The sequence below is a fragment of the Heptranchias perlo genome, unplaced genomic scaffold (assembly GCF_035084215.1).
Source record: "Heptranchias perlo isolate sHepPer1 unplaced genomic scaffold, sHepPer1.hap1 HAP1_SCAFFOLD_55, whole genome shotgun sequence".
NCBI lineage: Eukaryota > Metazoa > Chordata > Chondrichthyes > Hexanchiformes > Hexanchidae > Heptranchias > Heptranchias perlo.
This window is the reverse complement of record NW_027139570.1, coordinates 2,743,932-2,754,330: the sequence shown is the minus strand read 5'-3', so window position 1 is coordinate 2,754,330 and position 10,399 is coordinate 2,743,932. Positions and strand designations below refer to the sequence as shown.

The 10,399-nt window shown below is 44.7% G+C and overlaps 2 non-coding genes across 2 annotated transcripts; both read left to right on the top strand.

Moving 5' to 3' along the window:
• Window positions 1-2,817: 2,817 nt before the first annotated feature.
• Window positions 2,818-2,891, top strand: trnan-guu (transfer RNA asparagine (anticodon GUU)). The gene has a single exon. It is a non-coding gene; the product is annotated as a tRNA-Asn (tRNA).
• A 431-nt stretch (window positions 2,892-3,322) lies between these two features.
• On the top strand, window positions 3,323-3,395 carry trnav-aac (transfer RNA valine (anticodon AAC)). The gene has a single exon. It is a non-coding gene; the product is annotated as a tRNA-Val (tRNA).
• The last annotated feature ends 7,004 nt before the right edge of the window (window positions 3,396-10,399 follow it).

Genomic DNA, 10,399 nt, shown 5'->3' with positions numbered 1-10,399 from the left:
TTAAAAATAAACTACTGGTAGCGGTGAGCAAGTTAAGGCACAGCAGGTGTTGGGACAAGTGAGTGAACCGTCTTTGTTCAGTTGGTTGGTGCTTAAACACCCGGGTGCTTGATTCTGACACATTGATGGGCCCGAGGGAATTTTACAAGTGATCTTCATTGCTCCCTGTCATTGATAATTGAAATGAAATGTTAATCTGGCAAAGCCGGCGAACAAAATATTAAACAAGCGAAACAAATACTGAGCAAAATTAATTGCAATGTTTGGGGGGAAGTGCAGCTGAAAAGCAGAAGATCTGAATGGAATTATCAATGATTGAGCGGAATACATTGCTCGACTCGTTACTCGATTGCCTTCTACACCATGGAATTCAGGAGAACCTGTTTCATGGTTTGCACTGAACCCTTGGAGCGGAGCCAACAGCCGGCTCGCTGCAACAACAGACAAGGAAGTAGCAGTTTCCTCAGGTTTGGCGAGGTCAGTCGGTAGAATCATTCACCTCACGACCGTGGGTGCTAGTTTCAACTTTTACGCTGCACTCATGAGCGGACCCCAGCGCTCCATTTTCGCTGAAATGGAGAATTTCTCCGCCACCTTTTTCTTGATATCACAATTGCTGGCGTGCGAGTGAAAACGGCCCTCCGCTTCACTGCGAGTGCAAAAGACAAATCTGTAGGTGAAAGAAGAGTTAGCGATTCAGGGACACAGACCTCGCTGGTGGATAAGAGATTTTTTTGTCAGAGGTTCCAGCCTTGCCTTCATCTCTTGCCCTTTGGAAGGCACTTGTTCCGGTTTAAATGTACAAACTGGGTGAGTTGGTGATCGGGGGGACTGCAAGAGAGTCAGCGGCCCCGGGTGAGACACAGAAAAATCCGCCCAAGCCCTCTCCCAATGTACGTTTGTGGAAGTAAACACGGGAGGGGCGGTGTGACGTTCCAGCCAAACCCCCTGTCCAGGAACGCCTCGATTTCAAAATTCTCATCCTTGCTTTCAAATCCCACCATGGCCCTCGCCCCCTTCCTATCTCTGCAACCTCCTCCAGCCCTACAACCCTTCGAGATCATGTGGCTACAAGAGCAGGTCCGATGGTGGGTATTCTGTGGCGAGTGACTCACCTCCTGACTCCCCAAAGTCTTTCCACCATCTACAAGGCACAAGTCAGGAGTGTGATGGAAAACTCTCCACTTGCCTGGATGAGTGCAGCTCCAGCAACACTCAAGAAGCTCGACACCATCCAAGACAAAGCAGCCCGCTTGGTCACCACCATATCCACCAGCCGAAGCATTCACTCCCTTCACCACTGGCGCACTGTGGCTGCAGTGTGTACCATCCACAGGACGCACTGCAGCTGCAGCAACTCGCTAAGGCTTCTTCGACAGCACCTCCCAAACACGCGACCTCTACCACCTAGAAGGACAAGAGCAGCAGGCACATGGGAACAACACCAACTGCACGTTCCCCTCCAAGTCACACACCATCCATACTTGGAAATATATCGGCCGTTCCTTCATCATCGCTGGGTCAAAATCCTGGAACTCCCTTCCTAACAGCCCACGGACTGCATCGGTTCAAGAAGGCGGCTCACCACCACCTTCTCAAGGGCAATTAGGGATGGGCATTAAATGCTGGCATCGCCCGCGACGTCCACATCCCATAAACGAAAAAGGAATTTCTGTGCTCCTCCAATTCTGGCCTCTTGCGCAACCCTGATTTTAATCGCTCCACGATTGGCGGCTGTGTCTTCAGCTGCCTCGTCCCTCAGATCTTGAATTCCCTCCCGAAGCCTCTCCGCCTCTCTCTCCTTTAACACATGCCATAAAACCTACCTCTTCGACTAAGCTTTTGGTCACCTATCCCAATATCTCCTTATGTGGTTTAGTGTCAAGTTTTGTTTAATAACGCTCCTGTGAAGCACCTTGTGACGTTTTACTACATTAAATGCACTTTATAAATGCAGGTTGTGTCCTCTGGTTATCGATCCTCCTGCGAATGGAAACAGCTTCTCCCCATCCATTCTATCAATAGCCCCATATAATTTGAACACCTCTATTAAATCTCCCCTTAATCTTTTTTTCCTCCAAGGAGAACAATCCCAGCTTCTCCAGTCTCTCCAAATAACCCATCCCTGGACACGATGGAAGGCGGAGGGCTGCAACCAGGTTTGCAAATTATTGCCAGTCGGGAGCTGGACAAATCGAAAGGAACCGAAATGACAAACAGCTTTGTGAATCTGTAGATACGCTTTGGGAAACGGAATTGGAGACGAATAAAGGACTGACCAGACAGGCGGCCAAGACGCAGCTGAGTCGGCATGTCCCCCTGGAACAGTTACTCTGATGTTGTGGGTGAAATTGAACGGTCGGTGCCATTTAAAGCGCTCCCAGTTACTGCAGATCAGGGATCAAAACCTGACATCAGCGTCAGGACGCTCAGAATACTTGTTTATTCATTCATGGGATGTGGGCGTCGCTGGCTAGGCCAGCATTTATTGCCCAACCCAAATTGCCCTTGAGAAGGTGGTGATGAGCCGCCTTCTTGAAGCGCTGCAGTCCGTGTGGTGAAGGTTCTCCCACAGTGCGACTCAGCAACCAGACGAAGCACCGGTGGGCGCGCCGGTTGCAGGAGAGCTGGTTGGCGGTGATATCGATGCTGTGAGCGAGACCAGACTGTTTCCATGTTTCCACAAACAATGTCCCATCCTTTATTTCTGGAAAAGTAACACTGATAGTGGTCAATTGCATTTCTGTGGCTGCAACATGTAACTTTGGCTAGGTGACACGCTGCTTTAGTGTATCTAGCAAGAAACTGAATCGGGCGGTTTCTGTGTCGCAATCGCTTAGCGCGTTCGGCTGTTAACCGAAAGGTTGGTGGTTCGAGCCCACCCAGGGACGAAAATTGCACCTTTTCCTTCCCACTTTCGGATTCATTGCCTCATTCTGGAAGCCGGTGCCATGTTTTAATTCCTGATCTGCAGTAACTGGGAGCACTTTAAATGGCTCCGATCTCGTAATCTCATTTCAAGTTTTCGAATGTGTGATTTGGCTGCAAGAAAACACTCTGTGAACAATGTGATCTGAGCATGCCTGATTCGCCATAATTTACACTGCGGTCGGATATCAGGCACATGAAAAAAAACAGTGAAATGTTTGTGTGGGCGCGATGCTCTGGGATTCCCTGCCTGACCATCCCCACCGATCCTTCTCTGCAGCCTTCCGAAATACAGCGCAGTAAATGTATCCCTGTGAAATGAGCTCCTGGACAGTAGTACGGAAATTAGTTTGGCTGAGCGGTTATTTCCCTAAAACGGCCCGTCAGGCAGTAGGTTTCCGTAGTGTAGTGGTTATCACGTTTGCTCAACACGCGAAAAGTCCCCGGTTCGAAACCGGGCGGAAACATTTCGAAATCTTGTCCCCATTAAATATTTAACGATTCATATTGCTGAATAATGTGAACAAAGTCCATCACTTGCAGGCGATGAAAGCCAGCGTGATATTGGGGGTGAAGGGTGTTTCCAATACTGTCTCACACCCGGTGGGACCTGGCGGAGATTTGATAAGCCCGATCTCTTCAACCAAGGTGGGATAAATGAAACGGTGTTTGAGAAACATTCATATGCATAATAACATCCAGGATCCTGTCTTCAGAGTGCGTGGCGCAAACGTCTGACTCCAGATCAAAAGGCTGCGTGTTCACATCACATCGGGGTCACTGTTTCTTTCACCGCTCACATGAGACTGGATAATTCCCGAATGAAGGTTTTAATTGCTTTTTTACAACAAAAAACTGAAGTTTGGTCTAAACTCTGACTCAGTACCGACCCAGTGGCAGGGAGGGGAGCGCCTGATACCCTCATTTATTTCATGCAACAAACTGACACGAACACTGGTATTGATTCAAAATCGACCTGCAGAAGAGCACACACGGAAAAAAAGACAACCACAGAAACAGACAGCAACTACATATATATATATGTATATAGCGCCTTTAACGTAGTCAGACGATTTAAGCTAGGTGAACTTGCTTCAGCTTTCTGAAATGTACTTGTCCATCCTTCAGAGGTCACGGGAAATATATGTTTTGCCTTTCGAAAAAGGACGCGAAAAGCAGAGACATGTTTTGTTTTCAACACGGCTGGTGAAATGGCCGGACTATCATAAATTAGGAGTCGCCTTTGAAACACTTAAAGGCGACTATCTAAAAATCACTGAGTGCAAATTTAAAATCACGGTCACTAGTTATTTAGGTCTGAAAGAAATAACAATAAACATGGCAGTCAGCGCCCGCGGTGAGACGGTGTCCAACTCGTTTGCTGCGAAGTTCTCCGCTGGACTAAAGCTGGCGCCGTTTAAAAAACGCGAACCCACTCAATGTAAAGGATGAGCTCATAACCAACAGGTCCCGTCATCGTCAAACACCTCCTTTCTTGTTCAATGGAGGGAGCAGAGGCGTGTCCATCATCAGACGCCAGCAACTTTAAGACATGGAACAGATAAAGGCACAGATGAAAGTTCCAAATCTTTTCAATGCAAAGTTATTTCACTTTACTTAAAGTGCCGTGAGGCTGAAAACGGGTCCCAGATGATTTGCATCAGTGCTTTTCCGTCAGGTTTGCAATTCAATTTGTATTGGATATTGAAGATATTTCAGGATGATTACACAACATACCATGTGTAAAGCAACCATCTTGATAACTTCAATCATCACACACTCTACATCGACGCTGCAGAGGCCCCAGCACCCCTTTCAATATTGTTTTTCTTAACTCACAGTTTTCAAACGGGAATTGGATAAACGCTTGGATGGAAACATTTTCAGGGCTATGGGGAAACAGCAGGCGAGTAGGACGAACTGGACAGCTCTTTCAGAGAGCAGGCACAGGCACGATGGGCCGAATGGCATCCGAATAGCGCTGTCTTATTCTGTGATTCTATTAATAGATCAATTTCCGCCTTTCACTGAGCCTCCCTAAATGGAGCGCAGTAATCGTGTCCCTGTGAAATGAGCTCCTGAACAGTAATACGGAAATTAGCGTGGCTGAGCGGTTTGAAACTCTGGTTAGGCTCCTAACAGCAAATTTCCTTTCTAAGTTTGATTAGTTTATCAATTATCTCCCCCATTTCGATCTGAAATGTCGTTACATATTTTTTTGATGTCTTCTTCTACTGTCATGCCCACAATACAAATCTCCCCGGTAAATACTGAAGCAAAGTGATTATTTAATATTTCTGCCATTTCGCTGTCATTGCCTGTGAGTTTGTCGTGTGTATCCCTTGGTGGCCCTATTCCTATCCTAAATTTTCATTGGCTGTTGATGTGTCTAGAATACTTTGCTTTTTTTATATTCCTTTTTGCCTTTCTAATAGTTCTTTAGACTTCTTTCCCAGTCTTTTCACATTCCCCTCTCTCCTTTATTGTCTAGTGTGGTCCTTTTTCTTTAGTTTCAATTTTGCCCTTATTTCTTTATTCATCCCTGGTGTGTCATTTCTGGCTAGTTTGTTCTTGCTTTTTAGTGGGATATGTTTCTCCTGGACTCGATTGATCACCGTTTTAAATGTTTCCCACTGCTGTTCTATTTCTTTGTCCAGGTCATTAATATGTCAAACATTTCACCGTTCTAAACTTCTCAAGTCACATATCCATTACAAAGTCAGTTGCTTTTGTGGGAGGAGCAAATCAACTTGGTAGAAACATCTGCTGCAGCTCCAATCCACAAATGAAATATTTCCACGTCGTAGTAAAAATAAGAAATGTAATTCGAACCCACGCCTCCAGAACGAGACCGCTCGTCCATCCTGATTAACGATTTAATGCTTCATTCTGCATCAGTTCTGCACTGTTGGCCAGTGAAAGCAGCATAAAAGTTTAAAAGTGCATTCGCCCAACGTGGGGTTTGAAACCACGACCCTGAGATTAAGAGTCTCCTGCTTTACCGCCTTATCTGTGATTGCAGCAAGCAGGAGAAAAACTCCACTTCCAAATTATTGGAATCAATTCTGAGGGACAGGATAAACTGTCACTTGGAATGGCACAGACTAATCAAGGACAGTCAGCATGGATTTGTTAAGGAGAAGTCATCGTCGAATGTTCGGGGAGAGGCTGCTGGTCCAGAGCTGGACTGGATATCGTTGCAGACCAGGCTCGAGGCCTTGTGTTCAGTTGGTGTCAGCAAGTTCGGAGTGGAAAAGCAATTGCCTTTTGATGTGTGTCCTTATCGGCGCCAGAGTGATCTGGACTAAATGTGGGTGGAGGGGTTTCGGAGAGGAATTTCCCAGATTCCACCCTCCAAACTGGCCTGGTATTTACTCTGTTCTTTCCCCCCTCTCAGGCGATCACATGGTCTCGGATGGGGTGTGGAGTCTACATATCGTGATGCTGTTGTGTGTGACATGCTGGATGGACAAAACGGTCTTTTCCTGTCTGGCATTTTTTGTATGTTTAAGAGTCAACTTATTTCGACGATATAAATGTGAGAAGTTTAACAGCTGTAAATAAACGTGGGGCAGAGCAAGGAACAGAAAGGGCAAGATATGAGTTCTCCGATGGAGGATTGCAGACCTGGGATTGAATCTGGGCTCAGCTACTGACTGGGTGAACTCTCTGATCCTCAGACCAGGCAGGGCCCAGAGATAATCCCCAGTCTGCACATACAAAAAAGGGCAAGTAAAGACTATCAGGCCTATCAAGCTTGCCCCATTCAGCAGACAGAATAACATCGCACACAGCCGTCTCACCATTGAGTAACACCGTCTCGTGAAACAGACAAGAAAACGTGGACAATCCAGGAAAATTCTGGGCAATTCCTCTCCCACTCCCTGAGGCTCCAGGAGAGAAACGTCAGAATCTAAACTAAACACTGACTCCCTGCAACTGGAGACACTTCACAATCTAAACTATCCACTGTCTCCCTGTAACTGGAGACACGTCACAAGCTAAACTAACCACTAACTCCCTGTAACTGGAGACACGTCAGAATCTAAACTAACAACTAACTCCCTGTAACTGGAAACACCATAAGATCATAAGAGATAGGAGCAAGAGTAGGCCATTCGGCCCCTCGAGCCTGCTCGGCCATTCAATCAGATCATGGCTGATCTGATTTTTACCTCAACTTCACTTTCCCGCATTTTCCTCATATCCTTTGACTCCCTTGCTGATCAAAAATTTGTCTAACTCAGCCTTGAATGTATTCAATGACTCAGCCTCCACAGCTTTTTGGGGTAAAGAATTCCAAAGATTCACGATCCTCTGGGAGAAGAAATTCCTCCTCATTTCCGTCTTAAACGGGCGATCCCTTATTCTGAGACTATGCCCACTAGTTTTAGATTTCCCCATGAGGGGTAAGATCCTCTCAGCATCTACCTTATCGAGTCCCCTCAGAATCTTGTATGTTTCAATAAGATCTCCTCTCATTCTTCTAAACTCCAATATGTATAGACCCAACCTGTTCAATCTTTCCTCATAAGACAATCCTTCCATACCCGGAATCAACCTTGTGAACCTTCTCTGAACAGCCTCCAATGCAAGTATGTCCTTCCTTAAATAAGGGAACCAGAACTGTACGCATTACTCCAGTTGTGGTCACACCAGCACCCTGTACAGTTGTAGTATGACCTCCCTGCTTTGATACTCCATCCCCCTACAAATAAAAGCCAATATTCTGTTTGCTTTCCGGATTACCTGCTGACTTTTTGTGTTTCATGTACAAGGACGCCCAGATCCCTCTGTACCGCAGCATTTTGAAATATTTCTCCATTCAAATAATATTTTGATTTTTTATTATTCCTCCCAAAGTGGATGAGTTCACATTTTCCCACCTTATATTCCATCTGCCAAATTTTTGCCCATTCGCTTGACCTGTCAATATCCCTTTGCTGACACTTTGTGTCCTCATCGCAACTTGCTTTTCCACCTATCTTTGTATCATCAGCAAATTTGACCACAAGATACTTTGTTCCTTCATCTAAGTCATTGATATATATTGTAAATAGTTGAGGCCCCAGCACTGAGCCCTGCGGCACCCCACTAGTTACAGATTGCCATTTTGAAAATGACCCTTTTATCCCGACTCTTTGTTTTCTGTTAGTTAGCCAATCCTCTATCCATGCCAATATTTTACCCCGAATACCATGAGCTCTTACCTTGTGCAGTAATCTTTTATGTGGCACCTTATCGAATGCTTTTTTGGAAATCCAGATATACTGCATCCATTGGTTCCCCTTTATCCACCCTGCCCATTACTTCCTCAAAGAACTCTAATAAATTTGTCAGACACGATTTCCCTTCATAAAACCATGTTGACTCTCCTTGATTGTGTTATGAGTCTCCAAATGTCCTGCCACTACTTCCTTGATAATTGATTCCAGCATTTTCCCAGTGAACGATGTTAGGCTCATTGGTCTATAGTTACCTGCTTTCTGTCTTACTCCCTTCTTGAATCGGGGTGTTAGGTTTGCGGATTTCCAATCCGCTGGGACCTTTCCAGAATCTAGTGAATCCTGGAAGATTACAAGCAATGCATCCACTATCTCTGTAGCCAATTCCTTTTTAGACGCTCGGATGAAAGCCATCAGGTACAGGGGACTTGTCAGCCTTGTGACCCATTACATCACCTCGTACTTTTTCTCTAGTGGTAGTGATTGTTTTTAGTTCCTCCTTCCCCTTTGTCCCTTGATTTTCGACTATTGTTGGTACATTATTAATGTCTTCTACTGTAAAGACAGATACAAAATATCTGTTCAATTCCTCCACCATTTCCTAGTTTTCCAATATTATTTCCCCAGTCTCATCCTCTAAAGGACCAATGTTTACTTTAGTTGCCCTCTTCCTTTTTATATACTTGTAGAAGCTTTTACTGTCAGTTTTTATATTTCTTGCTAGTTTACTCTCAAGATTTATTTTCTCCCTCTTTATTATTCATTTAGTCATCCTTTGCTGGTTTTTAAAGTTTTCCCAATCTTCGGGCTTACCAGTAATCTTTGCCATGTTGTGCGCTTTTTCTTTTAACCTGATACCATGCCTTACTTCCTTAGTCAGCCATGGTTGGTTCACACATTTTGTGGAATCTTTCCACCTCACAGGGATATATTTTTGTTGCGAGTCATAAAATATATTTTTAAATGTTTGCCACTGCTTATCCACCATCATACCATCTCATCAGTTTACCCAGTCCAATTCCGCCCTCGTTCCTTTATAATTGCCCGCATTTAAGTTTAATACAGTAGTTTCAGACCCATGATTCTCGCTCTCAAATTGGATGTGAAATTCTATCATGTTATGATCACTGCTTCCCAAGGGATCCTTTACTTTGAGATAATTAATTACTCCTGTTTCGTTCCATATTACCAGATCCAAAATGGCCCGTTCCCTGGTTGGTTCCCCGACGTATTGTTCTCAGAAACAGACCCTAATACACTCCATGAACTGTGATTTCATGGTGTGACACATCCAGTAAAAGGGGCCTCACCCTGTGATCTCACGGTGTCACCCGTCCAGTGAAAGGAACCTCACCCTGTGCTCTCACGGGGGGATGTGACACGCCCAGGTAAAGGGGCCTCAAGCATCATCTTCTGGTCCAGAGTCCGGCCGGTTGGACGAGAAGTGCTCGCGCTTATCCGTCCAGAAGCTGCACAGAGAGACTTCTGTGATCAGCAGCCTGAAGGAGGAAGAGAGCTCGGTGACGTCTTCAGAGACCGATATACTGAGTCCACCCCACCATGTATTGTAGAGATTGTAATATAAGGTATGTACTGAGTCCACCGCACCATGTATTGTACAGAATGTAATATAAGATATGTACTGAGTCCACCGCACCATGTATTGTACAGAATGTAATATAAGATATGTACTGAGTCCACACCACCTTGTATTGTACAGAATGTAATATAAGGTATGTACTGAGTTCACCCCACCTTGTACTGTACAGAATATAATATAAGATATGTACTGAATCCACCTCACCTTGTATTGTACAGAATGTAATATAAGATATGTACTGAGCTCACCCCACCTTGTATTGTACAGAATGTAATATAAGATATGTACTGAGTCCACACCACCTTGTATTGTACAGAATGTAATATAAGATATGTACTGAGTCCATCCCACCTTGTATTGTACAGAATGTAATATAAGATATGTACTGAGTCCACACCACCTTGTATTGTTCAGAATGTAATATAAGATATGTACTGAGTCCAGCCCACCTTGCATTGTACAGAATGTAATGGAAGATATGTACTGAGTCCACCCCACCTTGTTTTGTACAGAATGTATTATAAGATATGTACAGTGTTTTGTATTGAAATAATGGGATCATATTGTGTGCGATCTGTTTTGTATTGTTTTGAATTGAAATTGCGACTTTTACACTGAACTGTAGGTATCCTGAAATGTTATGAAA